The sequence below is a fragment of the Giraffa tippelskirchi genome, chromosome 5 (assembly GCF_054371585.1).
Source record: "Giraffa tippelskirchi isolate mGirTip1 chromosome 5, T2T-mGirTip1v1.2.pri, whole genome shotgun sequence".
NCBI lineage: Eukaryota > Metazoa > Chordata > Mammalia > Artiodactyla > Giraffidae > Giraffa > Giraffa tippelskirchi.
Genome location: NC_137279.1, coordinates 74,489,605 through 74,515,752, shown reverse-complemented (window position 1 = coordinate 74,515,752; position 26,148 = coordinate 74,489,605). Strand labels below are relative to the sequence as shown.

At 40.9% G+C, this 26,148-nt stretch overlaps 1 protein-coding gene across 3 annotated transcripts in view; it reads left to right on the top strand.

Annotated features, from left to right (window-relative positions):
- Nucleotides 1–13,644: 13,644 nt before the first annotated feature.
- RHEX (regulator of hemoglobinization and erythroid cell expansion) overlaps nucleotides 13,645–26,148 on the top strand; it is a 28,742-nt gene continuing 16,238 nt past the window's right edge. For all 3 annotated transcript variants that reach the window (XM_081492049.1, XM_081492048.1, XM_081492050.1), the window contains exons 1-2: nucleotides 13,645–13,696; nucleotides 15,950–16,040. The gene's annotated coding sequence lies outside the window, so the exon portion shown is untranslated. The remainder of the gene's footprint in view (nucleotides 13,697–15,949; nucleotides 16,041–26,148) is intronic.

Sequence of the window (26,148 nt, the reverse complement as noted above, 5' to 3'; positions counted from 1 at the left end):
CAGCTGCACTTCTCAATTAGGATGGGAGAATTCTGGACCGTTATAGCTGAAGCCCAGAAGGCAAGTGAGAGGCACACTCCAAGGAGGTCCAGGGCGTGGGCACTGAGACAGAACCCTCTAGCTCACCTGCAAAGCACGTTGTCCATAGCCCGCTGGCCTGGCGGATGGACCCACTCACGCGCACGGTTCCTGCCTCGCCTCACTCTCAGAGGAGCTACTCTGTGCGTTTTGCTGAGAGAGCGAATGGGTGCTGCTCTTTTAGAAGATTCTCGAGAAATTCTGTAAAATAGATTGAGACACTTCTTCCTAGAAGTTTGGTCATGTGGTGGTTGCTCTTTGTCTTGGGGAAGTGCAGTTCTGTAAGACTCTGAACAAGCTCAAAGAAAATGTGTCTGTTTTAACATGGACGGGGATTTGGAGTATGAAACTCTTTGCAAAGTACTGAGAAAAATCTCTCTCTGTGACCGGAAATGAGGTTCACTTGCTCTGTTAACGTTTCTATCAGAGGATAGAAAAGCCAGCTTCTCAGTGCCCAGCGGGGAGGAATGTTTTATTACTGACAGTATTTGAAATTAGTGCTGCATCGTGATAACAAAAGCAGACTGCCTTTAGTTGGTTTTACTATCTTTTAAATCCTCTGCAGACAAGGCACTCCTTTAGTGCCTGCTTCCAGGATGGACAGCTCCGACTGCTGCCTGCCCCCTACCCACTACATTCGCCACTCTCTTGGTAGCTATCAGTCTCGATCCTTCACTTAGCTTGTACAAGATTTGACAAGTTAACTAATTTCTTTAAGCCTTGATTTTCTCATCTACAAGATGGTGAAAATAATTTCACAGATTATGGAAATAATCTGTGACTCCTTTGAAGATAGGTGTCATCTGATGGTGCTTATGAAAGCATTCTGTAAATTGTAAGATGCTGTAGAAAAGGTGAAGGATGATTATCCACTGATTATATGACATTTGATTATGTTACAAGGAGTTATTTCTCATGGATCTGTTCAATGGACTAGACCAACAGGACGATTTTATCATCATTAAAAGAGCATGGCCACTATGAGTTAACACATTTTTTTTTTTGAGAACCCGCCTTAAGTATTACTCAGCAACATCTCCTCATAAACAGGAACTCAACAAATAAATAAATCACGTGGTCCCTAATTTTTCACTTCCGTAAGAGCCAATGATCTAAGAGGAGTCAAGCTCATGCTCGTGCACAGTCACGTTGGACTCTTTGCAACCCTTTGGATGGTAGTCCTCCAGGCTCCTCTGTCCATGGGATTCTCCAGGCAAGAATACTGGAGTGGGTTGCCATTTCCTCCTCCAGGGGATCTTCCCGACCCAGGGATCGAACCCATGTCTCCTCTGTCTCCTGTTTTGCAGGATTCTTTACCCACTGAGCCATCGGGGAAGCCACCGTTTCTAGGCATAGATGTTAAAAACTAGATTTAATGAATTCATCAATATTCCCTGGAAATACCTAGCTGGAGCAATCTTGACTGTGTAAGGAAAGTGAGGGGACAGTCAGAGGCCCCACAGAGTTAGAAGGATGTTCTTGAGGCTTGGCGTCGGGCACTCCCACCCCTTTCCTCTTGTGTCTTTGCCAGGCCCTTGGTGTGCCCTTAGCAGGCTCCACCTGTCCCTCTGATAGAACACCTCAGGGACCTCTCCTGGCCCTTTGCCAGGAGAGATCTCTGCTCCCAAAGGTGTTAACAACATCTGCTTGCCAATGCCACTGATATCTACATCTCCAACGGTAGACATCGGTAGACACTCATCTAACTGCTTCCTGGACTTCACCTCTTGGAAGTATGACAGCAATAAAAATGAAGAATACTTTTGTAGTCTTAACTGTGAGTAAACACTAATGTGGTCTTAACAGAGATATTTTAAGTACCTCACATATAATAACTCATATAAGCTTCACAGCAGCACTTGAGAAAGCTACTATTATTCCCATCTTCAAGAAATGGGTCATGGAGAAGCTGGGTAACAACAATAAGAAGGCAGAGTCAGCTTCGCTTCAGGGCCCCTGTCCTTAACCACTGTGTGTCCTGGCCCCTGTGTGTGCTCCCCCATTGCTCTCTCCCTCCCTACTAATCCCCCATGGGCCCAAACTGAAAAATCTGAATCACCTTGCAATTGTCTTTCTCTCACTTCCATTCCAAGTAATTCAACCACCAAATCCTATCACTTCTACATATTTTAAAAATCTGTTTAATTGCCTCTCTGTCTCTCTTTACAGAGAAGGCAATGGCAACCCACTCCAGTACTCTTGCCTGGAAAATCCCATGGACAGAGGAGCTTGGTAGGCTGCCGTCTATGGGGTCGCACAGGGTTGGACACGACTGAAGTGACTTAGCAGCAGTCTGCCTCTAATCTAACGTTGCAACCAGAGGTTCATCAAAACACAAACTCCCAGTGGTGTTTATCATTTCACCTTTCTTCAGCTTATCAGCTTCCCTTCAGCGGGTTCCAGTTGCCCGCTGGATAAATCTTGACTCCTTAGCCAAGTCTATGAGGCCCTCTGTGAGTCCACCCATACCCACCACCTTGGCCCCATCACTCCTCACTGCCCCCACCCCCGCTTTATTTCGGCTGGCTCTGCATTTTCCAGATGCTCTGGTTCTCTCTCTCCCCACTGAGACTTTACTCATGCTCTTCCTTCTGCCTGTAACCCTTCCCCCACTCCCTAGGTCAGAGTGAGACCTCCTTAGACTGAAGACTGTGATGAGCCCTTCTGCTGTTCCCTGGCTCCCTTTAACTTTCCAGGAGATAGGATTCACCACATCTGAGTGTAATTTCTCATCTGAAGTCTATGACCCCAACTGCATGAGGATAGGGATCGTGTCTGTTTTCTTTCCCTCTGGATCCTAAATGCAGAGCCTGGTGCATCTTCAACTACCAAGAAATATCTGTAGCATGAACGAGTGGCAGGACCATTCAGAGCAAATAACACACTGACCACAGTAGCAAAGCCCTTGCTATTTGATAAAGATAGAATTCACATGCCATACAATTCATGATTCTACAGTTTTTAGTATACTTGCAGAGGTATGCAATCATCACCACAGTTTTAGAACATTTTCATCACCCTAGAAGAAACCATTTCTCATTATCAGTCACTCTTCACTTCTTCCTATGTTATTTTAAAAAGACAATAAAGCCTAGTATTTGCAGAGTGTTTCATATGGGTAAACAGAGCACATGTGGGCTCATTGAATCTTGAGCAATTCTGTGAGGTGGGCATTGGACTGCATCTGTCAATGAGTTTTAACTTCAGTTTATGGAGGAAGACTTTTAATCAATAAAAAATTTCATCTAAAAGGAAGGGGAGAAGTGGTGGAGGTGGAGTCTCTGGTGGAGACTCCAGGAGGCTGGAGTCTTCTGCTTGTAGACTGTTGATTCTGGATAGGTACTGGCTAGGATCACCAACTCTATGGACATGAGTTTGACCAGGCTCCAGGAGTTGGTGTTGGACAGGGAAGCCTGGTGTGCTGCAATCCATGGGTCACAAAGAGTGGGAACTGAGCAACTGGACTTGGGAGCTCCATACATGTTGTCACATGAACTTGGGGTGCTGTATTGCACCTGAAGCTCTGAGAAGCTTAGTGTCTACAAAACTCACTGTCAAGAATGTTTATTAGTTGGAAGATGCAGATGGTAGAGAAATAATACATAAAGCAAATAGATTTTGAGACAATATTACAAGACCTGAATTTGAATCCTGATTCTGCTACTTATTACAACTCTCTGACTTTGGGAAAGTGAACCTTCCCAGTTATAATACTTTAGTCACCTAATGAGAAGAGCCAACTCATTGGAAAAAACTCTGATGCTGGGAAAGATTGAGGGCAGGAGAAGGGGACGACAGAGAGTGAGATGTTTGGATGGCATCACTAACTCAATGGACATGAGTTTGAGCAAATTCCAGGAGATGCTGAAGGATAAGGAAGTCTGGCATGCTGCAGTCCATGGGGTCACAAAGAGTTGGACACGACTTAGTGACTGAACAGCAACAAACCTTCCCAATATTCAGCTTCTTTATTTTATTTTATTTTTTTAACTTTACAATATTGTATTTGTTTTGCCATACATTGACATGAATCCACCATGGGTGTACATGTGTTCCCCTTCCAGAACCCCCCTCCCACCTCCCTCCCCATCCCATCCCTCCGGGTCATCCCGGTGCACCAGCCCCGAGCACCCTGTATCATGTGTTGAACCTGGACTGGTGATTCGTTTCACATATGATAATTTGCATGCTTCAATGCCATTCTCCCATATCATCCCACCCTCGCCCTCTCCCATAGAGTCTAAAAGACTGTTCTATTTATCTGTGTCTCTTTTGATGTCTCACATACAGGGTTATCTTTACCAATTAACTAAATACTATATATGTGTGTTAGAATACTGTATTGGTGTTTTTCTTTCTGGCTTACTTCACTCTGTATAATGGGCTCCAGTTTCATCCACCTCATTAGAACTAATTCGAATGTATTCTTTTTAATGGCTGAGTAATATTCCATTGTGTATATGTACCACAGCTTCCTTATCCATTCATCTGCTGATGGACATCTAGGCTGCTTCCATGTCCTGGCTATTGTAAACAGTGCTGCGATGAACATTGGGGTACACGTGTCTCTTTCAATTCTGGTTTCCTCAGTGTGTATGCTCAGCAGTGGGATTGCTGGATCATACGGCAGTTCTATTTCCAGTTTCTTGAGGAATCTCCACACTGTTATCCATAGAAGAAATGAGGACAACCTCAGAGACCTCTGGGACAATGTTAAACGCACCAACATACGAATCATAGGAGTCCCAGAAGAAGACAAAGAGAAAGACCATGAGAAAATACTCCAGGAGATAATAGTTGAAAACTTCCCTAAAGTGGGGAAGGAAATAATCAAATAATCACCCAAGTCCAAGAAACCCAGAGAGTCCCAAACAGGATAAACCCAAGGCAAAACACCCAAGACACATAATAATCAAATTAGCAAAGATCAAACACAAAGAACAAATATTAGAAGCAGCAAGGGAAAAACAACAAATAACACACAAGGTGATCCCATAAGGATAACAGCTGATCTTTCAATAGAAACTCTTTAGGCCAGAAGGGAATGGCAGGACATACTTAACGTGATGAAAGAAAATGATCTACAGACCAGATTACTGTATCCTGCAAGAATCTCATTCAAATACGAAGGAAAAATCAAAAGCTTTACAGACAGGCAAAAGATCAGAGAATTCAGCATCACCAAACCAGCTCTCCAACAAATGCTAAAGGATCTTCTCTAGACAGGAAACAAAAAAACGATGTATAATCTCAAATCCAAAACAATAAAGTAAATGGCAACAGGATCATACTTATCAATAATTACCTTAAATGTAAATGAGTTGAATCCCCAACCAAAAGACAAAGACTGGCTGAATGGATACAAAAACAAGACCCCTATATATGTTGTCTACAGGAGACCCGCCTCAAAACAAGGGACACATACAGATTGAAGGTGAAGGGCTGGAAAAAGATATTTCATGCAAATAGAGATCAAAAGAAAGCGGGAGTAGCAATACTCATATCAGATAAAGTAGACTTTAAAACAAAGGTGGTGAAAAGAGACAAAGATGGGCACTACATAATGATCAAAGGATCAACCCAAGAAGAAGATATAACAATTATAAATATATATGCACCCAACATAGGAGCACTGCAATATGTAAGACAATTGCTAGCAAGTATGAAAGGGAAAATTAACAATAACACAATAATAGTGGGAGACTTTAATACCCCACTCACACCTATGGACAGATCAACTAAACAGGAAATTAACAAGGAAACACAAACTTTAAATGATACAATAGACCTGTTAGACCTAATAGATATCTACAGGTCATTTCACTCAAAAACAATGAATTTCACCTTTTTCTCAAGCACACAAAGAACCTTCTCCAGAATAGATCACATCCTGGGCCATAAATCTAGTCTTGGTAAATTCAAAAAAATTGAAATCATTCCAAGCATCTTTTCTGACCACAATGCAGTAAGATTAGATGTCAATTACAGGAGAAAAACAATTAAAAACTCCAACATACGGAGACTGAACAACACACTGCTGAATGACCAACAAATCACAGAAGAAATCAAAAAAAGAAATCAAAATACGCATACAAATGAATGAAAATGAAAACACAAGAACCCAAAACCTATGGGACACTGTAAAAGCAGTGCTAAGGGGAAGATTCATAGCAATACAGGATCACCTCAAGAAACAAGAAAAAAGCCAAATAAATAACCTAACTCTACACCTAAAGCAACTAGAAAAGAAAGAAATGAAGAACCTCAGGGTTAGTAGAAGCTTCTTTATTTTAAAACAGTATCCATAGTATCTTTCTTATATGGTTGTTGTGAGGATTAAAGGAGCTAGTGTATGTGAAGCAAATTCATATATTGGTGCTCAACAAATAGTAGAACATTTTATTACTGATAAACAGATTTTAAAAAATAAACTAAAACATGCATGGAAGTAACACTATATAGTTACTGAAAAATAAGAATCCGTTGATATCCAGATTGAAATAGACACGCTCAAACACTGCTAATGGAACACACTTGCTGAAAGCAAAAGGTCCGTGTGACGCAAAGGCCAGAAAGTCACTTTCCTTTGACTTGGACATCTACTCCTGTTCAGTTCAGTTCAGTTCAGTCACTCAGTCGTGTCCAACTCTTTGCGACCGCATGAATTGCAGCATGCCAGGCCTCCCTGTCCATCACCAACTCCCGGAGTTTACCCAAAGTCATGTCCATCAAGTCAGTGATGCCATCCAGCCATCTCATCCTTTGTCATCCCCTTCTCCTCCTGTCCCTAATCCTTCCCAGCATCAGGGTCTTTTCAAATGAGTCAACTCTTTGCATGAGGTGGCCAAAATATTGGAGTTTCATCTTCAACATCAGTCCTTCCAATGAACACTCAAGACTGATCTCCTTTAGGATGGACTGGTTGGATCTTCTTGCAGTCCAAGGGACTCTCAAGAGTCTTCTCCAACACCACAGTTCAAAAGCATCAATTCTGCGGCGCTCAGCTTTCTTCACAGTCCTTCTCTCACATCCACACATGACCACTGGAAGAACCATAGCCTTGACTAGATGGACCTTTGTTGGCAAAGTAATGTCTCTGTTTTTTAATATGATATCTAGGTTGGTCATAATTTTCCTTCCAAGGACTAAGCGTCTTTTAATTTCATGGCTACAATCACCATCTGCAGTGATTTTGGAGCCCAAAAATATAAAGTCTGACACTGTTTCCACTGTTTCCCCATCTATTTCCCATGAAGTGATGGGACCAGATGCCATGATCTTAGTTTTCTGAATGTTGAGCTTTAAGCCAACTTTTTCACTCTCCTCTCTCACTTTCATCAAGAGGCTTTTTAGTTCCTCTTCACTTTCTGCCATAAGGGTGGTGTCATCTGCATATCTGAGGTTATTGATATTTCTCCTGGCAATCTTGATTCCAGCTTGTGCTTCTTCCAGCCCAGCGTTTTGCATGATGTACTCTGCATATAAGTTAAATAAGCAGGGTGACAATATACAGCGTTGCCGTACTCCTTTTCCTATTTGAAACCAGCCTGTTGTTCCATGTCCAGTTCTAACTGTTGCTCTCTGACCTGCATACAGGTTTCTCAAGAGACAGGTCAGAAGATCTGGTATTCCCATCTCTTTCAGAATTTTCCACAGTTTATTGTGATCCACACAGTCAAAGGCTTTGGCATAGTCAATAAAGCAGAAATAGATGTTTTTCTGGAACTCTCTTGCTTTTTCAGTGATCCAATGGATGTTGGCAATTTGATCTCTGGTTCCTCTGCCTTTTCTAAATCCAGCTTGAACATTTGGAAGTTCATGGTTCACGTTTTGCTGAAGCCTGGCTTGGAGAATTTTGAGCATTACTTTACTAGCATGTGAGATGAGTGCAATTGTGCAGTAGTTTGAGCATTCTTTGACATTGCTTTTCTTTGGGATTGGAATGAAAACTGACCTTTTCCAGTCCTGTGGCCACTGCTGAGTTTTCCAGATTTGCTGGCATATTAAGTGCAGCACTTTCACAGCATCATCTTTCAGGATTTGAAATAGCTCAATTCCATCACCTCCACTAGCTTTGTTCGTAGTGATGCTTCATAAGGCCCACTTAACTTCACATTCCAGGATGTCTGGCTCTAGGTGAGTGATCACACCATCATGATTATCTGGGTCGTGAAGATCTTTTTTGTACAGTTCTTCTGTGTATTCTTGCCACCTCTTCTTAATGTCTTCTGCTTCTGTTAGGTCCATACCATTTCTGTCCTTTATCTAGCCCATCTTTGCATGATATGTTCCTTTGATATCTCTGATTTTCTTGCAGCGATCTCTAATCTTTCCCAATCTGTTGTTTTCCTCTATTTCTTTGCATTGATACCTGAGGAAGACTTTCTTATCTCTCCTTGCTATTCTTTGGAACTCTGCATTCAAATGGGAATATCTTTCCTTTTCTCCTTAGCTTTTCACTTCTCTTCTTTTCACCGCTCTTTGTAAGACCTCCTCAGACAGCCATTTTGCTTTTTTGCATTTCTTTTCCATGGGAATGGTCTTGATCCTTGTCTCCTGTACAATGTCACGAACCTCTGTCCATAGTTCATCAGGCCCTCTGTCTATCAGATCTAGTCCCTTAAATCTATTTCTCACTTCCACTGTAGCTTTATTCAAAAGAAATAATCTAAAATTACCAACAGTAACAGTAAAATCACTGTTTACAAAGTTACCTATCACTGTGTTGCTTCAGTAGTAAAAACACTGGAAACAACTGATTGATAGTCCAAAGGATGCTTTGGAATTTAGGGTTGTAATAAGCAAGGTAAGGAGTTGGGGAGGGGATGAGCAGGGGAGGGGGGCTTCCCAGGTGGTGCTAGTGGTAAAGAACCCGCCTGCCAATGCAGGAGACATAAGAGAAGTGGGTTCAATCTCTGGGTCAGGAAGATCCCCTGGAGGAGGGCATGGCAACCCTTCCAGTATCCTTGCCTGGAGAATCCCATGGACAGAGGAGTCTAGAGGGCTACAGTCCATGGGGCTGCAAAGAGTCGGACACGACTGAAGCAACTTAGCATGCTCTCACAGCAAGGCGGGATATTAGGCAACCATTAAAAATGCCATGAAAACCTTTTGGGCACAGAAGAATCCACATATCCAGACACCCCGAGGTGGGAGGGAGTCTGGAAGAGAGTGAGGAAACAAAGACAAATACCCCAGGTACAGCTAAGAGGGTCGATCTTGCTCAGGGTGTGAGTTCAGTGGGGAGCCACTGAGGAGGTGTTAGCAGAGAAGGACATAACCAGAATTGTGGGTTTTAAAAGCTCATTTGTCATAATGTGCGAAACAATTTGAGAAACTGTTTCAAAAAACCCTCAAGTATGCCGGAAAAGCATCATGCAAAATGGTGAGGATGATTGAAACAAGCATTTTTTCCTCTTTTAAAAAACTCCTTAATCAAAAAATAAAAATAAAATGAGAATAAAAAAGACTTTAGAAAAATTCCTTAATCTTGACCCACCATTTTTTCTCCCTTAAAAATGGGAAGAGATAATTGACCCTCCTGCAGAAAGTAGCTATGTTCTCTGTGAGACGCTGTGGCCCACGAATATTGGAGGCATCCTGCAAGGGCAATAGGGCCTGGGAGGGATGTGGTCTTAAAAAATGTGTAAGGGGTGGGAGGTGAAAGTGAGTTATCGACCTCCATCAGCAGCTCCTTCTCCACCAGGTGATAAGCTATCAGAAATAGCTTCCTGTTGATGTTACAGATGTTATAGCTTCATTTATCACTGTCTGATCTCCTCTTGAGTCCTGCCTTTAAAGATGTCAGCTCAAAGCAGAGTGAGGAGGACCATATCACATAGAGCTCAGCAGATAGGAGCTTGGATATGGACCTCCCAAGGAGCTCCAGCAGAAATCCACTGCCCATGACCTTTGGGAAGGAATAGGCTAAGGGCTTTTGTGAGCAAATCATTATCTTATCTTCAGCAAGTGTTTGCATGTAGTTAGGCAGTGAGATGTGGGCAAACTCTGGGTATGTATAAGGAACAGAGGGCTTAAATGCATTCACTCACTTACATATGCCACAAACACTGCTTGAACACCTCCTAGAAGCAGGCAGAGTTCTGGTGACCAGAGATATGGTAGAGTTGATCCTGGGTGGCCTTGGCCTGCTTGAAGCAGGGCTTCAATTTCTGGCTGGAGATTGAGGCCGGGCAACAGCATAAAGAGTGCTGAATCTCAGCCACTAGTCCACCAGAGTCAGAAGCCAGCGGCAAAGCCCTGGCCCATCAGCTGTGCAGAAACAAATTTACATGTAGAGACAGAAAGTAGTGCAACAAAGAAATTGTTAATTTGAAGGAACAATGATATAGTACATGTGGATAGACATGAGAGCCTCTCAGAGGGAGAGTCACACCCTCATGGTAATTGAATCATTTTTGTGGGACATTTCTTCCGGGTTTCTTTTGACCAGTCACCTTGCTTTGCTGGTTCTGAGTCCATATTTGGCTTATCTCAAGGTCCTCACATGCGTGCAGTCACATCTCATAGCCAACATGGATTCTAACAAAGAGGCCTGACATCACTTACTTACAATATCACTTACTATGAGGTGACGCTCCCTCCTTTTTTGATCTCCAAGTAGCCTTTCTGCGCATGTGTAGTCAGGGAGTTCTCTTTAACTTCAAGAATGAGTAATACGTGATCTATATCTCTTATCTAGGCAAGGTCCAGCCTCCTTCATTATCCTGCTTTTATGGAGTTTCTGCCTTTATGGAATTTCTGTCCACAGGGGAGAAACTGTTCAGCCTGGGGCGCATCTATCTCCTGCCTCTGAATCATACATAGATAGACTCTGGATTTAGAGCAGAGTCATGGATGATCTCAGAGAAGGCAATGGCAACCCAGTCCAGTACTCTTGCCTGGAAAATCCCATGGATGGAGGAACCTGGTGGGCTACAGTCCATGGGGTCACAAAGAATTGGACACAATTGAGTGACTTCACTTTCACTTTTCACTTTCATGCATTGGAGAAAGGAATGGCAGCCCACTCCAGTGTTCTTGCCTGGAGAATCCCAGGGACAGTGGAGCTTGGTGGGCTGCCATCTATGAGGTCGCACAGAGTCAGACACGACTGAAATGACTTAGCAGCAGCAGCACCAGCAGCATGGATGATCTAATCAAAAGTCCTTGCAAATGTATATGAAGAAAATGTAGTCCAGAGAGGGCAAAGGCCTCCGATCTCCAAGTCACTGATGTCCAAGTCAAGTAGACTTTCTACTGTTGCAAGACTATCCTAGTGAGAGCACACACACAGAAGATCACAATATGTCGTGTTCAAAGATCCTTAACTACTGCATTTTTAAAAATATATTTTATTTATGTACTGTGGTTGTGCTGGATCTTCATTGCTGCACACAGGCCTTCTCTAGCCCTGGGGAGTGGGGTGTACTTCTCATCATGGTGGCCTCTCTTCTTCCGGAGCACAGGCTCTAGGTGCATGGACATCAGTAGTTGCTGCACATAGGCCCAGTAGTTGTGACACATGGGCTTTGTTGCTCTGCAGCATATGGAATCTTCCCGGACCAAGGATGGAAGCCATGTCCCCTGCAATGGCAGGTGGATTCACATCCAGGGATGCCCATTACATGGTACCGTGAGCCTGGAGTGGCATCATGGAAGATTCTGGTCCAAGAACAGTCCACACAGAAGAGCAGAGCAGAGTGAATCCTGCACAGCCCTGGATGCTGACATATCTACCCTGGGTTCAGATAAAAGAGAAAACAGCATAGTGAGCCAAAAATCTTGGCTTGATTCCTGTAGGGTAACTGTAGCTAGAGTACTGGGAGACCCTGGCAGTCAGGAGCAGAGAGCTCTTTGCTGACAGTGTAAGGATGAACCGAAGGGTGTGGAAAAGCCAGTTAGGAAGTTATTCTGTAAAGCTTGCAGCATGCCCATGCATTCCTAAACTTTGAGTAAGAAGTTGCTTCCTATGGCTTCCGTGGTGGCTTGGTGCCTGGGTCAGGAAGATCCCCTGGAGAAGGAAATGGCAATCCAATCCAGTGTTGAGTGGGAAATCTTGCTTGAGAAAATCTCATGGACAGAAGAGCCTGGTGGCTACAGTCCATGGAGTCACAAAAGAATTGGACACAACCTAGCGACTAAACAAAAAGAATTCTTACCATAGCTATGAAAGGAAAGAAAACTGTAGCTACAGACATATTTCCACAGTGAACTGATAATACATTGCAGATTGGAAAACATGGAGCAGGGCTCAGCCCAAGAGGTGGATTTTTAACTTTAAAGAATAAAAATGTAAATATTAATAGCTACTATTTGTTGTTTACCAGGGGGCTTCCCCAATTGCTCAGTAGGTAAAGAATCCTCCTGCAGTGCAGGAGACACAGGAGGTGTGGGGTTGATCCCTGGGTTGGGAAGATCCTCTGGAGGAGGAAATGGCAGCCCACTCCAATATTGCTGCCTGGAGAATCCCATGGACAGAGGAGCCTGGAGGGCTACAGTCCACGGGGTCACAAAGAATCTGATACAACTGAGCATGATGAGCTGTTTACCAGAGAAAACAGCATCTGTTAAGTACTTTGACTATGTATTTGTATTAACTTTAAAACACCTTATGAAATTAAAAAAACTAAACATTTATTATTAACATGTGAAAAAACTGAGACTCAGAGAGGTTAAGTAACTTTTCCCAAGTCACTCAGCTATTGGCTAATTGAGCCAGTTTTCAAATCTGAATATATCTGATTCAGGAGCCCTTATTCCACACTGTTCATCTTGTCCGGAGCAGGGAGGTGACATCACAGAGGCCTACAAAGTTCTGCTTTCTTTGTTTTACATCGGGATCATTTTATCCTCTCCTGTTCTTCAGTCCTCAGTTTAGATCTTGGAGGTTTAGCCTGAGACTCCACACTCAAAGCCTGCAGCCAACCTTCATTCCCTTGCTGGCATTACCTGTCTTACAAACTGCCCCAGCTGTCTCAGGTTGGCCTCATTCAGTGTTTAACGGCAAAGTCCTGAAAATTATCCTTATCAGTTGCCTACGTTCCATACACACACTCTTAAATAACCTATGGCCACGTCATACACAGATTCAGAGGTGAAGCAAGCTGGAAGGGACCTTTGCCAATTTGTAGAGACCCACTTCTTCATTTCATAAATGAAGAACATGAGCTTGCTGGTGGGAAAGTGATTCTTCTGAGTTCATAAAAGCAAATGAGTGCCAGAGCTGGGCCTTGAACCCAGGCCTCCTGACTCCTCCTGAAGTACCCTTTCCACTCCACCAGGTCACACGTGTATTCGTGGTATTTAAATTTGTGTTCACATGGAGGGAAAGAGACTACTACGCTCCACAGACATAAACTGCATGAAGCAGAAGGGTAGAGCCCTGCCAAGAGAGATAGGAGGTGTTATCTGTTGCTTCACCTCGCTTTTCTCAACCGAGCTAGATCATTATCTTTGAGTAGCATGCCCCCGCCCCATTGGAAATGATGAAACATTGGCGACTGACCTCCAATGACTGACAAGCTTCCGGAGGGGGTGGGGGGTGGTGAGGGAGATGTTTCCGTCAGGACACTGCTGAAACGCAGGCTGGGATCAGACCTTTCTCATGGTCCTGGGGGTGAGTATTGTCTGGGCAGTAGGATTTAAAATTAGTTTAAGGGGTATGTGTCTGTTTGTGAATATAAATGTATGCAAATTTCATAGCGGATTCTTTGTTTACGTGCTAGGATGCCAGGGTGTGGAATTCAATTGCCATCCTCTTGGAGTGAGCTTAAGATTTGGTATTGTGCACTTCACAGACATCAGTGTCTCTCTCTTTTTGACTGCAACCGGAGGCATGTGAGATCTTAGTTCCCCAGCCAGGGATTGAACCTGTGCATTGGGAGCATGGAGTCTTAACCGCTGGATCGCCAGGAAAGTCCCTGGACATTAATTAGCCTCTGCTCCTGAGACCTGAGATCTGTTGGCAATAGCAGCCGCAGCATTCAAGGCTCCAGCTAGAAGGTGACTTTGGAGGCAGACAGAACCAGATTCAAAGAACTTTGCAGAATGTTTATAAGCCTCAATTTCCTCATCTACAAAATGGGTATAAAACCAGTCATGATACAGTATTGCTATGAGGATCACAGACAATGGACATTTAGTGCCCATTCCAGTGCTCCAGCAATAGTAGCTATAAATTAATTACTCTTTTCAGGTCATCTGTGAACCAGATCACAGAGAATACCCTGCTACATGAGTCTTTCCCTTAAGACTCATTCCAAGCTACAAAGAACTGGGATGTTTTGAGGGAAACAAAGCAGTCTGGCAGTTTAAAAATGTTCTGAAAGAGAATGAGAAAATGTATGCTGTCAAAGAAAAAAGCCATGCAAACATCCAGACCAGGAAAAGCCATGCAAACATCCAGGCAAAGAAAAGCGAGCAACAATGACAGTAAAATATAATAGTTGACCCTTACATAGAACTTCCTATGTCCTCAGAACTGCTTTAAGAGCATCATGCAGATTAATTCATTTAATCTTCACAACAACTCTGAAAATATAGGCGCTATTCATAGTTTCTCTTTACGGTTGAGAAAACTGAGGCACAAAGGTGTTGAGTGATTTGACTGAAGTTGGTGACAGAAAGCTCTTCTAGAGAACTTCAGCAGAAGAGTGTTTTTAGAGCAGGCCTCTCTCCATCGTCTCTGCAGCCCAGGGAGCTCAGGAGTGTAGACTAGGCACTCAAGGAAGACGTGGTAATTGGGATCCTGTTCTTGTTCCTTGCATGGACCTTGTTGTGTAGGCTTCGACAACCCTACCCAGTACAATGCCTTGAGTAGGGTCAGCTGCATAATCAGCAGAGCCCAGTGCAAATAAACATCTGGGGTCCCTCTTTGAAAAATTATTAAGAATTTAAAGATGGCAACAGCAGAGCACTAGGCCCATCATGGGGCCCTTCTGAGCATAAGGTCCTACTGAACCGAATAGGATACCTCCATATGCCCGTAGCCCTGAGACCCAGCAGTGAGGCAGGAACAGTGCTGGAAGCTTCCATGGTCTCACTTATCCCTCTTGACAAATCTTGTGAGAGAGGCCTTTGGTTTTCTGATTAACAGAGGAGGCAATTAGGCTAAGGGACATTAAGTGCCCCACTCCCCAACAAGCTTAAACAGTGTTTATTACATGGAAACTGACTGAATTACAATGTGTACAGAATGTTATTAATACAAAGTGCTTTTACCCATACATTGCCTCTAAAATTTAAAGTCTAAATATTGTACCAGGAATCGTGGAGCTAAGTATGGACTAGACCTGGTTCTAGCCACTAAAGTGCTCACAAACTGAGCATAACCTGTAGAAGGTGTTTAGTTTCTCTAAAATCTAGTTGGTCAATTCTATAAAATTTTGTTGGCTGGCCCCTCCAATTTACGTGGAGCTTTGCAGAACTAGCAAAATGACTTCTGAATACTGCTTAAGTTGCTTGCAATTGTCTTGCTGATTTAGTCTTGGCACAAAGTTGTAATCATCTCAAGTAATTGTTTGTAAAAAGGCTTTCCATCAAATTACTAATCAGAAATTTAGGATGACTTGTTTTATTCCTAAAAATTGGAAGTGCCTGCACCTATAAAGCCGTGTGACTGGAGATGTGGCTTAGCTGGTTGAGATTCCCAGTTGCTATTTTTTGTGAATTTGAGTCTTATCCTCTATGTCACTTTAGACTAATGGAATTCTAAAACAATAAAATGTCAGAACTAAATCTGTTTAATTCATCCCCTTCAGTTTCTAGACAGGGAAACCGAGGCTCAGAGAGAGGAAGCAAGGTGTCCAAGGGAGCTGAGTCTAGAAAGTTGAGCTAGAATGTTGACCCAGGTTTTCATTTCATATTCCAGATGTGTCCCAGCTGCCTAGGGTGAGGTCCCTACCATGGTGACCAGAGCTGAAGCAGATCTAGGGACGATTTCTCTGATACGCAGGACAGAGGTAACACCTTAACTCTGTTGTCTTCTCCGTGGTGTTTGTCAGGTCCTGTTTCCTCCCTTTTCACAGCTGGGTGCTTTGACCTTCTCTGTGCCCTGGTGCATGGACATGGAGACCCTCGGAGGACCAAGGATTTCCCAGGACCATAGAGCTTTGTTCATTGGATTGCTTATACCTCCCATCTGAAAATCATGAGTGAGGGCCCTGTGGAAATGGGTGCATTTATATAGGTAAACCAACTTATAGGCATTGAACCCTCTTTCTGGTCTGAGGATCACCCCCTGTCGTACACCTCTATATACCAAGCACTAGACTAAGTTTCTTAAATACCGTGTGTAGTGTGGTGACGGCTCTGGCCTCAAGCAGCCTGGCTTTGAATCCTTTCCCCTCCATGGAGGATCAGAGCCTGGTTCTCTCCTATGCAAAATGGGGACAGCCATAGTATCTACTTCATAACGTTCTTATTTTTAGGGTTAAACAAGATAATTTATTCAAAATGTTTTGCATGATGCTGGCATATACGAAGCACACAACTTGAGTTAAAATGAAACAAATGACAACCTCATTTTCCCCATAAAATTCTGGGACCAGAAGAGAGAAAGCAAGTCATAGCTAGGAAGGCCAGAGATGGAATCCCTAGCCCAATTCACCTGACCACTAAGTTCCTGTTTCTCACTATTTCCCCACCCTTACTTGTGAGGTTGCTGGGCAGCATATCCAGCTTTCTCCCATATCCGCTTATTCCCATGTGGTCAATCTACAGTGAACTTTGTTGCAGACAATCAATTCCATTAAAGCTGTCCTCTACAGCCAGAGCTGGCAGATATCTTTAGCTGGAGTACTGTGCTCTCCACTCTCCACCCATCCATCCATCTCAGTGGCTCTTCTATGAAGATTCTATTGCATGGGGATCTCTTTTTCTTCTAAAACATTATGCATTATCGATAGCAAGTCTTCTGACAGTTCTTCATGCTTCATCGTGGCATTTCTTGTGCTTTTTGATTTTTTTTACACCTTAATGTCTTGGTTTTCCAGAAGTTCAGATAGCATTCTCCCCTTTTGCATGGCCAAGGGTATTGCACCCAGGACCACACACAGACCAATCAATAAATATTTGATCCATCGAAATTCAGATATTTAACTTACTATCTCAATGTTCTATTAACATGGTGAGATAGAATTTAGATGTAAATAAAACATTTTTGTAGATAAATTTGGTCTTGTGCTAATTTAAGCTACTCAATTTCTGGACTTGTTTTCATACTCTTAAAATACTTTTTTTTTCCTAATTAGAAAAAATTATCCACATTTCAGTACCTAACTTTTAATATTTAAGTATATTTTCTTCCATTTCCCCATGGTGAACAAAGCACATTTAAACAGACTCCCCAATTTAATTTCCATAAATGTATATTAATGAGAAAATTTATATTTAATATGCAAAATTATTGTCAATGAATTATTCTGGATTTGATGAACAGAATCACATGAATTGAGGGGCAGAGGTTATTGATAAACTAAGAGACATAATTTTTTTAATGATCTAGAGTTTCCTTTCTTTAAAAATATTTATTCTTTTTATATTCACTTTTTTACAGAGTTGTGATCATATTGTATATTGTATACTACATATATACAATAAAGTACAAGTTAAATATAACTGTCTTGTACTTTTTCACTGAAGACTTTTTCCCTAGATTAATTTTTCCTAAATATAATTTTACAGGTCTAGACTACTTTTTAAAAGTGGTTTGTCTGGAACCCACCTTGTTACAATTCCTTTTCAAATATGTTCCAACCTTTCTGGATTGTTGTTATTTTTTCCTAGATAAATTTCTGAATAATTTTGAGGTTTAAAAAATTCTCACTCCAATTTTGATTGGAATTATATTGGACCAATAAATCAGTTTTGAAGCAATATTTTTAGTTTTCTAACTTCCCAATCTGAAACATCAGAAGTCTTTCTATTAGTTTAAGTCTTTAAGGTTTCTCAGTAAATTTCTAGAATTTTCTACAAAATAACTTTCTTGTAATTAAAATTATTCTTAGCTGTATCTGTTGTGACAGTTGATAAGGCTCTTTGTTCCCCCTGCCCCCAATTCCATTCTCTATTACTAGAAAAATAGAAAGAATGGCTGGTAATTTTAAAATATTTGTCATGCCGTTAGGACTTTCCTGAGCAGTCTCATTAATTTCACTAGTTTTTCAATGGATTCTTTTGGGATTCCTAGGTATAAAATCACATCTTTAGCAAATAAGGATAAACTTGATTTTTCCTTGCTCCATTTCTTTCATGCATAAGTTGTTAGCTGAGGCTTCAGCACCAGACCTGTCTGGGCACAAAAATCCTCATTAACTCTTCTCATTATCTTGGCCAACTTATTTAACTTCTCGGTGTCTGAGTTCTGTCCTCCGTAAAATGGAAGTAATAATAATAGTAGCTGCCTGCTAGATAGTTGTGAGAATCAGATTAGTAGACATATGTAAAAGTGTCAGCCACAGAGAGCCTGCTCAATAAATATTAAATATTATTTTTATAGATTGGAGGAACTTCCAGGAATTAGAATTTCCAGGATTAATTTTTAAAAATGATTACAGCAGACACTTTTGTTCTCAAATAATGGCTAAAACATTTTACCACTTGGTAAGACGTTGATTGCGGGTATAGAAGGAATTCTTTACTAGAGTAAGAAGCAATCCTCACATTTGAATTTTAATAACTTAAAAAATAAAGAAATGAGGGATAGTTAGGGAGTTTGGGATGGGCAGGTACACAGTGCTATATTTTAAATGGATAAAAAAACAGGACCTACTGTATAGCACAGAGAACTTTGCTCAGTGTTATGTGGCAGCCTGAATGGGAGGGAGTTTGAGAGACAATAGATACATGTATATTTCTGACTGAGTACCTTTGCTGTCCACCTGAACTATCATAATATTGTTAATTGGCTATACTCCAACACAATTTAAAGCGTTTAATTAAAAAATAGCAATAATGAATGAGCATTCAATTTTATCAAATGTTTTTTGGCATTTTACTGAGATCATAGTTTAAAATTTTTGATTTACCCATGTACTTATAGTATGTAAAAAGCAGTTCCTTAAATGATAGAGGCTTAGACTTTTGTCAGATGAGCCTGAATTAAAAAGGCTCACTCATTATTAGAGAAATGCAAATCAAAACCACAATGAGGTATCATTTCACACCAGTCAGAATGGCTGCTATCCAAAAGTCTACAAGCAATAAATGCTGGAGAGAGTGTGGAGAAAAGGGAATCCTCTTACACTGTTGGTGGGAATGCAAACTAGTACAGCCACTATGGAGAACAGTGTGGAGATTCCTTAAAAAACTGGGAATAGAACTGCCATATGACCCAGCAATCCCACTGCTGGGCATATACACCGAGGAAACCAGAATTGAAAGAGACGCGTGTACCCCAATGTTCATCGCAGCACTGTTTACAATAGCCAGGACATGGAAGCAACCTAGATGTCCATCAGCAGACGAATGGATAAGGAAGCTGTGGTACGTATACACAATGGAATATTACTCAGCCATAAAAAAAAATACATTTGAATCGGTTCTACTGAGATGGATGAAACTGGAGCCCATTATACAGAGTGAAGTAAGCCAGAAAGAAAAACAACAATACAGTATACTAATGCATACATATGGAATTTGAAAGATGGTAATGATAACCCTATATGCGAGACAGAATAAGAGACACAGATGCATGGAACAATTTTATGGACTCTGAGGGAGAAGGTGAGGGTGGGACGTTCTGGGAGAATAGCATTGAAACATGTATATTATCATATGTGAAACAGAACACCATTCCATGTTCGATGCATGTGACAAGGGCTCAGGGCCGGGGCAATGGGATGATCCAGAAGGATGGGATGGGGAGGGAGGTGGGTGGGGGGTCCAGGAAGGGGAACACATGTAAACCCATGGCTGATTCATGTCAATGTATGGCAAAAACTATTACAATATTGTAAAGTAATTAGCCCCCAACTAAAATAAATAAATTTATAAAAAAAAATTAAAAAAAAAAGGCTCTTCCAGTGGGGGCACAATGGCAATTGTTCACTTCTTGGACAACCTCAGTGTCCTCATCTAGGAAATGGTGATGACATCTGTTCTTGTAGAGCAAGAAGATAAAAGCCACATGGAAAACACCCAAACTTAGTTTTCATTATTGTAATAATTAATCTCCTGGATATCCCTGGAGTAACTTAAATTTTTTTAAAATTTTTATTGGAGTATAGTTTGTTCACAATGTTGTGTTAGTTTCAGGTATACAGCAAAGAGAATCAGTTACACATATTCGTATGTGTGCATGCTAAGTCGCTTCAGTCTTGTCCGACTCTTTGCAACCCCATGGACTGTAGCCCACCAGGCTTCTCCGCCCATGGGATTTTCCAAGCAAGAACACTGGAGTGGGTTTCCATGCCCTTCTCTAGGGGATCATTCCAACCCAGGGATCAAACCCACATCTCCTGCAGTTTCTGCACTGGCAGATGGTTTCTTTACCGCTGTGCCCCATAAACACACTACTATATATAAAATAGATAGTTAATAAAGACCTACTGTATAGCACAGGGAACACTTCTCAATACTCTGTATGACCTATGTGGGAAAAGAATATAAAAAAGAGTGGATATATGTATATGTGTGGGGCTTCCCCAGTGGCTCAGTGGTAAAGAACCTGCCTGCAATGCAGGAACTGCAGGAGATGTGGGTTCAATTTCTGGGTCAGGAAGATCCTCTGGAGGAGGGCATGGCAACCCACTCCTGTATTCTTGCCTAGAGAATCCCATGGATGGAGGAACCTGGTGGGTTACAGTCCATGGGGTCACAAAGAGTTGGACGTGACTGGGTGACCGAGCACATAGCACAAAGTGTATATGTCTATCCCAATCTCTCAGTTTATCTCTCCCTCACCTCCCTCTCATAACCATAAGTCTGTTTACTATATATCTGTGACTGCTTCTATTTTGTAAATAAGTTCATTTGTACCATTTTTTTTTAGATTCCACATGTAAGCAATATCTCTGTCTGACTTACTTCACTCAGTATGATAATTTGTAGATCCATCCATGTTGCTGCAAATGGCATTGTTTCTTTCTCTTTTGTGGCTGAGTAATATTCCATTGTATATATGCACCACATTTTCTTTATGCATTCCTCTGCAGATGGTCGGCAGACACTTAGGTTGCTTCCATGCTTGGCTATTGTAGATAGTACTGCAGTGAACGTTAGGGTGTATGTATCTTTTCAGATTATGGTCCTGTCTGGATGTATGCCCAGGAGTGGGATTGCTGGATCATGTGTAGCTCTATTTTTAGTGTTTTAAGAAACTTCCATACTGTTCTCCATAGTGGTTGTACCAATTTACATTCCCACTAATAGTATAGCAGGGTTTCATTTTCTCCACACTTTCCCAGCATGTATTGTTTGTAGATTTTTTTGATGATGGCCATTCTGACCTGTGTGAGGTGATAGCTCATTGTAGTTTTGATCTGCATTTCTCTTAATGATGTTGAGCATCTTTTCATGAGCTTTTTGGCCATCTGGATGTCTTCTCTGGAGAAATATCTATTTAGATTTGTGCTCACGTTTTATATTGAGATGTGTTTTTTTTTTTGGTATTGAGTTGCATGAGTTGTTTGTGTATTTTGGAGATAAACATGTTGTGGGTCACTTCATTTGCAAGTATTTTTTCCCATTCTGAGGGTTGGTTTCTCATTTTATGATTTCCTTTGCTATGCAAAAGCTAAGTTTGACTAGGTCCCATTTGTTTATTTTTGTTTTTATTTTCATATGCCTATGTTTTTCTCTAAAAGTTTTATAGTATCAGAATTTACAATTAGGTTTTAAATTCATTTTGAGTTTATTTTTGTGTCTAGTGTTAGAAAGTGTTCTAATTTCTTTTTTTTTACATGTAGCTGTCCAGTTTTCCCAGCACCACTTACTGAAGAGACTTGTCTTTTCTTCATTGTACACTCTTGTCTCCTCCATCATAGATTAGTTGACCCACAGGTGTGTGGGTTTATCTCTGGATTTCCTATCCTGTTCCATTGATCTTTATGTTTGTCTTTGTGACAGTACCATACTGTCCTGATTACTGTGAAAGTTGCTCAGTCGTGTCCAACTCTTTGTCCATGGAAGTCTCTAGGCCAGAATATTGGAGTGGGTAGCCTTTCTCTTCTCTAGGGGATCTTCCCAACCTAGGGATCAAACCCAGGTCTCCTGTATTGCAGGCAGATTCTTTACCAGCTGAGCCACCAGGGAAGCCCAAGAATACTGAAGTTGGTAGCCTATCCCTTCTCCAGCATATCTTCCTGACTCAGGAGTCAAACCTGGGTCTCCTGCATTACAGGCAGATTCTTTACCAACTGAACTATCAAGGAAGCCCCCTGATTACTGTAGATTTGTAGTAGAGTCTGAAGTTAGGGAGCCTGATTCCCCTGTAGTAACGTTTTTTTTTTTTTAATAATTTAATTTATTTAGTTTAATTGGAGGCTAATTACTTTACAAAATTGTAGTGGTTTTTGCCATACATTGACATGACTCAGCCATGGGTGAACATGTGTCCCCCATCCTGAACCCCACTCCCACCTCCCTCCCCATACCATTCCTCAGGGTTGTCTCAGTGCATTGTTTTGAGTGCCTTGTTTCATGCATCAAACTTGGACTGGTGATCTATTTCACGTATGGTAATATATATGTTTCAATGCTATTCTCTCAAATCATCCCACCCTCGCCTTCCCCCACAGAGTCCTAAAGTCTGTTCTTTATATCTGTGTCTCTTTTGCTGTCTCGCATATAGGCTCATCGTTACCATCTTTCTAAATTCCATATATACTGTATTGGTGTTTTTCTTTCTGGCTTACTTCACTCTGTATAATAGACTCCAGTTTCATCCACCTCATTAGAACTGAGTCAAATGCATTCTTTTTGATGGCTGAGTAATATTCCATTGTATATGTACCACAGCTTTCTTATCCATTCGTCTGCCAATGGACATCTAGGTTGCTTCCATGTCCTAGCTATTGTAAACAGTGCTGCGATGAACATTGGGGTACACGTGTCTCTTTCAATTCTGGTTTCCTTGGTGTGTATGCCCAGCAGTGGCATTGATGGGTCATATGGCAGTTCTATTTCCAGTTTTTTAAGGAATCTCCACACTGTTCTCCACAGTGGCTGTACTAGTTTGCATTCCCACCAACCGTGTAAGAGGGTTCCCTTTTCTCCACACCCTCTCCAGCATTTATTGTTTGTAGACTTTTTGATAGCAGCCATTCTGATCGGCATGAGATGGTACCTCATTGTGGTTTTGAGTTGCATTTCTCTGATAATCAGTGATGTTGAGCATCTTTTCATGTGTTTGTTAGCCATCTGTATGTCTTCTTTGGAGAAATGTCTGTTTAGTTCTTTGGCCCATTTTTTTTACTGGGTCATTTATTTTTCTGGAATTGAGCTGCATGAGCTGCTTGTATATTTTTGAGATTAATTCTTTGTTAGTTGCTCCATTTGCTATTATTTTCCCCTATTCTGAAGGCTATCTTTTCACCTTGCTTGTAGTTTCCTTTGTTGTTCAAAAGCAGGCATAGAAGGAACATACCTCAACATAATAAAAGCCATATATGACAAACCCACAGCAAACATCATCTTCAATGGTGAAAAATGGAAAGCATTTCCCCTAAAGTCAGGAACAAGACAAGGGTGCCCACTCTCACCACTACTATTCAACATAGTTTTGGAAGTTTTAGTCACAGCAATCAAAGAAGAAAAAGAAATAAAAGGAATCCAGATTGGAAAAGAAGTAAAACTCTCACTGTTTGCAGATAACATGATCCTCTACATAGAAAACCCTAAAGACACCACCAGAAAATTATTAGAGCTAATCAATGAATATAGTAAAGTTGCAGGATATAAAATTAATAACACACAGAAATCCCTTGCATTCCTATGCACTAACAATGAGAAAACAGAGAGAGAAGTTAAGGAAGCAATTCCATTCACCATTGCAATGAAAAGAATAAAATACTTAGGAATAAATCTACCTAAAGAAACAAAAGACCTATAAACTATACCTAAAGAAACAAAAGGCCTATAAACTATAGGACAATGAAAAAGTTTTTTATAGAAAACTATAAAACACTGATGAAAGAAATCAAAGAGGACACAAACAGATGGAGAAATGTACCATGTTCATGGAGCGAAAGAATCAATAGAGTGAAAATGAGTATACTACCTGAAGCAATCTATAGATTCAATGCAATCCTTATCAAGCTACCAATGGTATTTTTCACAGAACTAGAACAAATAATTTCACAAGTTGTATGGAAATACAAAAAACCTCAAATAGCCAAAGCAATCTTGAGAAAGAAGAATGGAACTGGAGGAATCAACCTACCTGACTTCAGATTCTGCTACAAAGCTACAGTCATCAAGACAGTATGGTACTGGCACAAAGACAGAAATATAGATCAATGGAACAAAATAGAAAGCCAGAGATAAATCCACACACCTATGGACACCTTATCTTTGACAAAGGAGACAAGACTATACAATGGAGAAAAGACAATCTCTTTAACAAGTGGTGCTGGGAAAACTGGTCAACCACTTGTAAAAGAAAGAAACTAGAACACTTTCTAACACCATACACCAAAATAAACTCAAAAAGGATTAAAGATTTAAATGTAAGACCAGAAACTACAAAACTCCTAGAGGAAAACATATGCAAAACACTCTCTGACATAAACCACAGCAGGATCCTCTATGACCCACCTTCTAGAGTAATGAAAATAAAAGCAAAAATAAACAAATGGGACCTAATTAAAATTAAAAGCTTTTGCACAACGAAGGAAACTATAAGCAAGGTGGAGTAACTTTTGATATAATCATGTATTTACCTCTGTATTCATAAATGAGATGAGCCTGGAGAGCTTTCCATTTTTTTCTGTGACCTATGTCCCTTAAAAATTTCAAAAATTCATTTGTAATACTATCTGGATGCAGACTTTGAGTAATAGCTTTTATAATGCTTTTAATTTTAAATAATAACAGCTGCCATTTATTGGATGCTTATTACTGTGTGACAAAAGCTAGAATAACTTTTACATATCTCATCTTATTTCATCTGCAGAAGTAGGTATCGTTTATATTCATCTAATCACACCCTGAGAATTAGTGATTATTGATTTTATCTTACAAGTAAGAAAGCAGAGACTTTGAGAGTTTAAATAATTAGACCCAACTCATGCAGAGGATGAGCTGGGATGTGAACCCAGACTGTCTGTCTCCAAGTTCTCTGAATTTAGCTGCTCAAGAGGTACCGAACTTGAATCCCAAACTTCTTTTTTGTTATTTTGCTTTACTTTTAGTCTGGTTAAATTTTCTGTACCTTATGGAGTCCATTTCACAAATCCATATTTTTCTAGGAAATCGATAATTTTATTGATATTTCACACACAAAAAAATGTCAGGAATCTCACAATTTTTGGCCTCCTCTGTTTAAGTGGTTATCATTATTATTAGTTTGGCTTACTTATGTTTCATCCTTTTCTTGATTCTTCAAAACTGCATACTCAAATAGAGAAAAAAAGTCTAGTAGAGTGAAGGAGACTGAATGATATAAAATAGAAATATATATATATTTTTTCAAAATATTCCATTTTCATCCAACTACACTTTCCTTTCCCCTACTGTACTTTCAGCTTTAAAGAACAGAATGTTAAGGGCCAGAAAGAGCCTTAGGAGTACTACAAGTGCTGGGCCTAGAAGGGATTTCTACCTGTCCAAGGTCACACAGGTAGCAAGTGACTGAGCCAGGAGGAGGAGCCTAGCTCTCATCTTCCTGTCTTGTTCTCTTAAAACTCAAATTCTTCTTTTTAAAGCCAATAAATTAATGAAGATTTCCAAAAAATCTTTTTATAAACATTTTATAAAAAAATCTTTAAAGCTACTTATTTTTTTGCTATACAGTAGATCCTTATTGCTTATCCATTTTAAACATTCAGTTCAGTTCAGTTCAGTCGCTCTGTCATGTCCGACTCTTTGTGACTCCATGAATCGCAGCATGCCAGGCCTCCCTGTCCATCA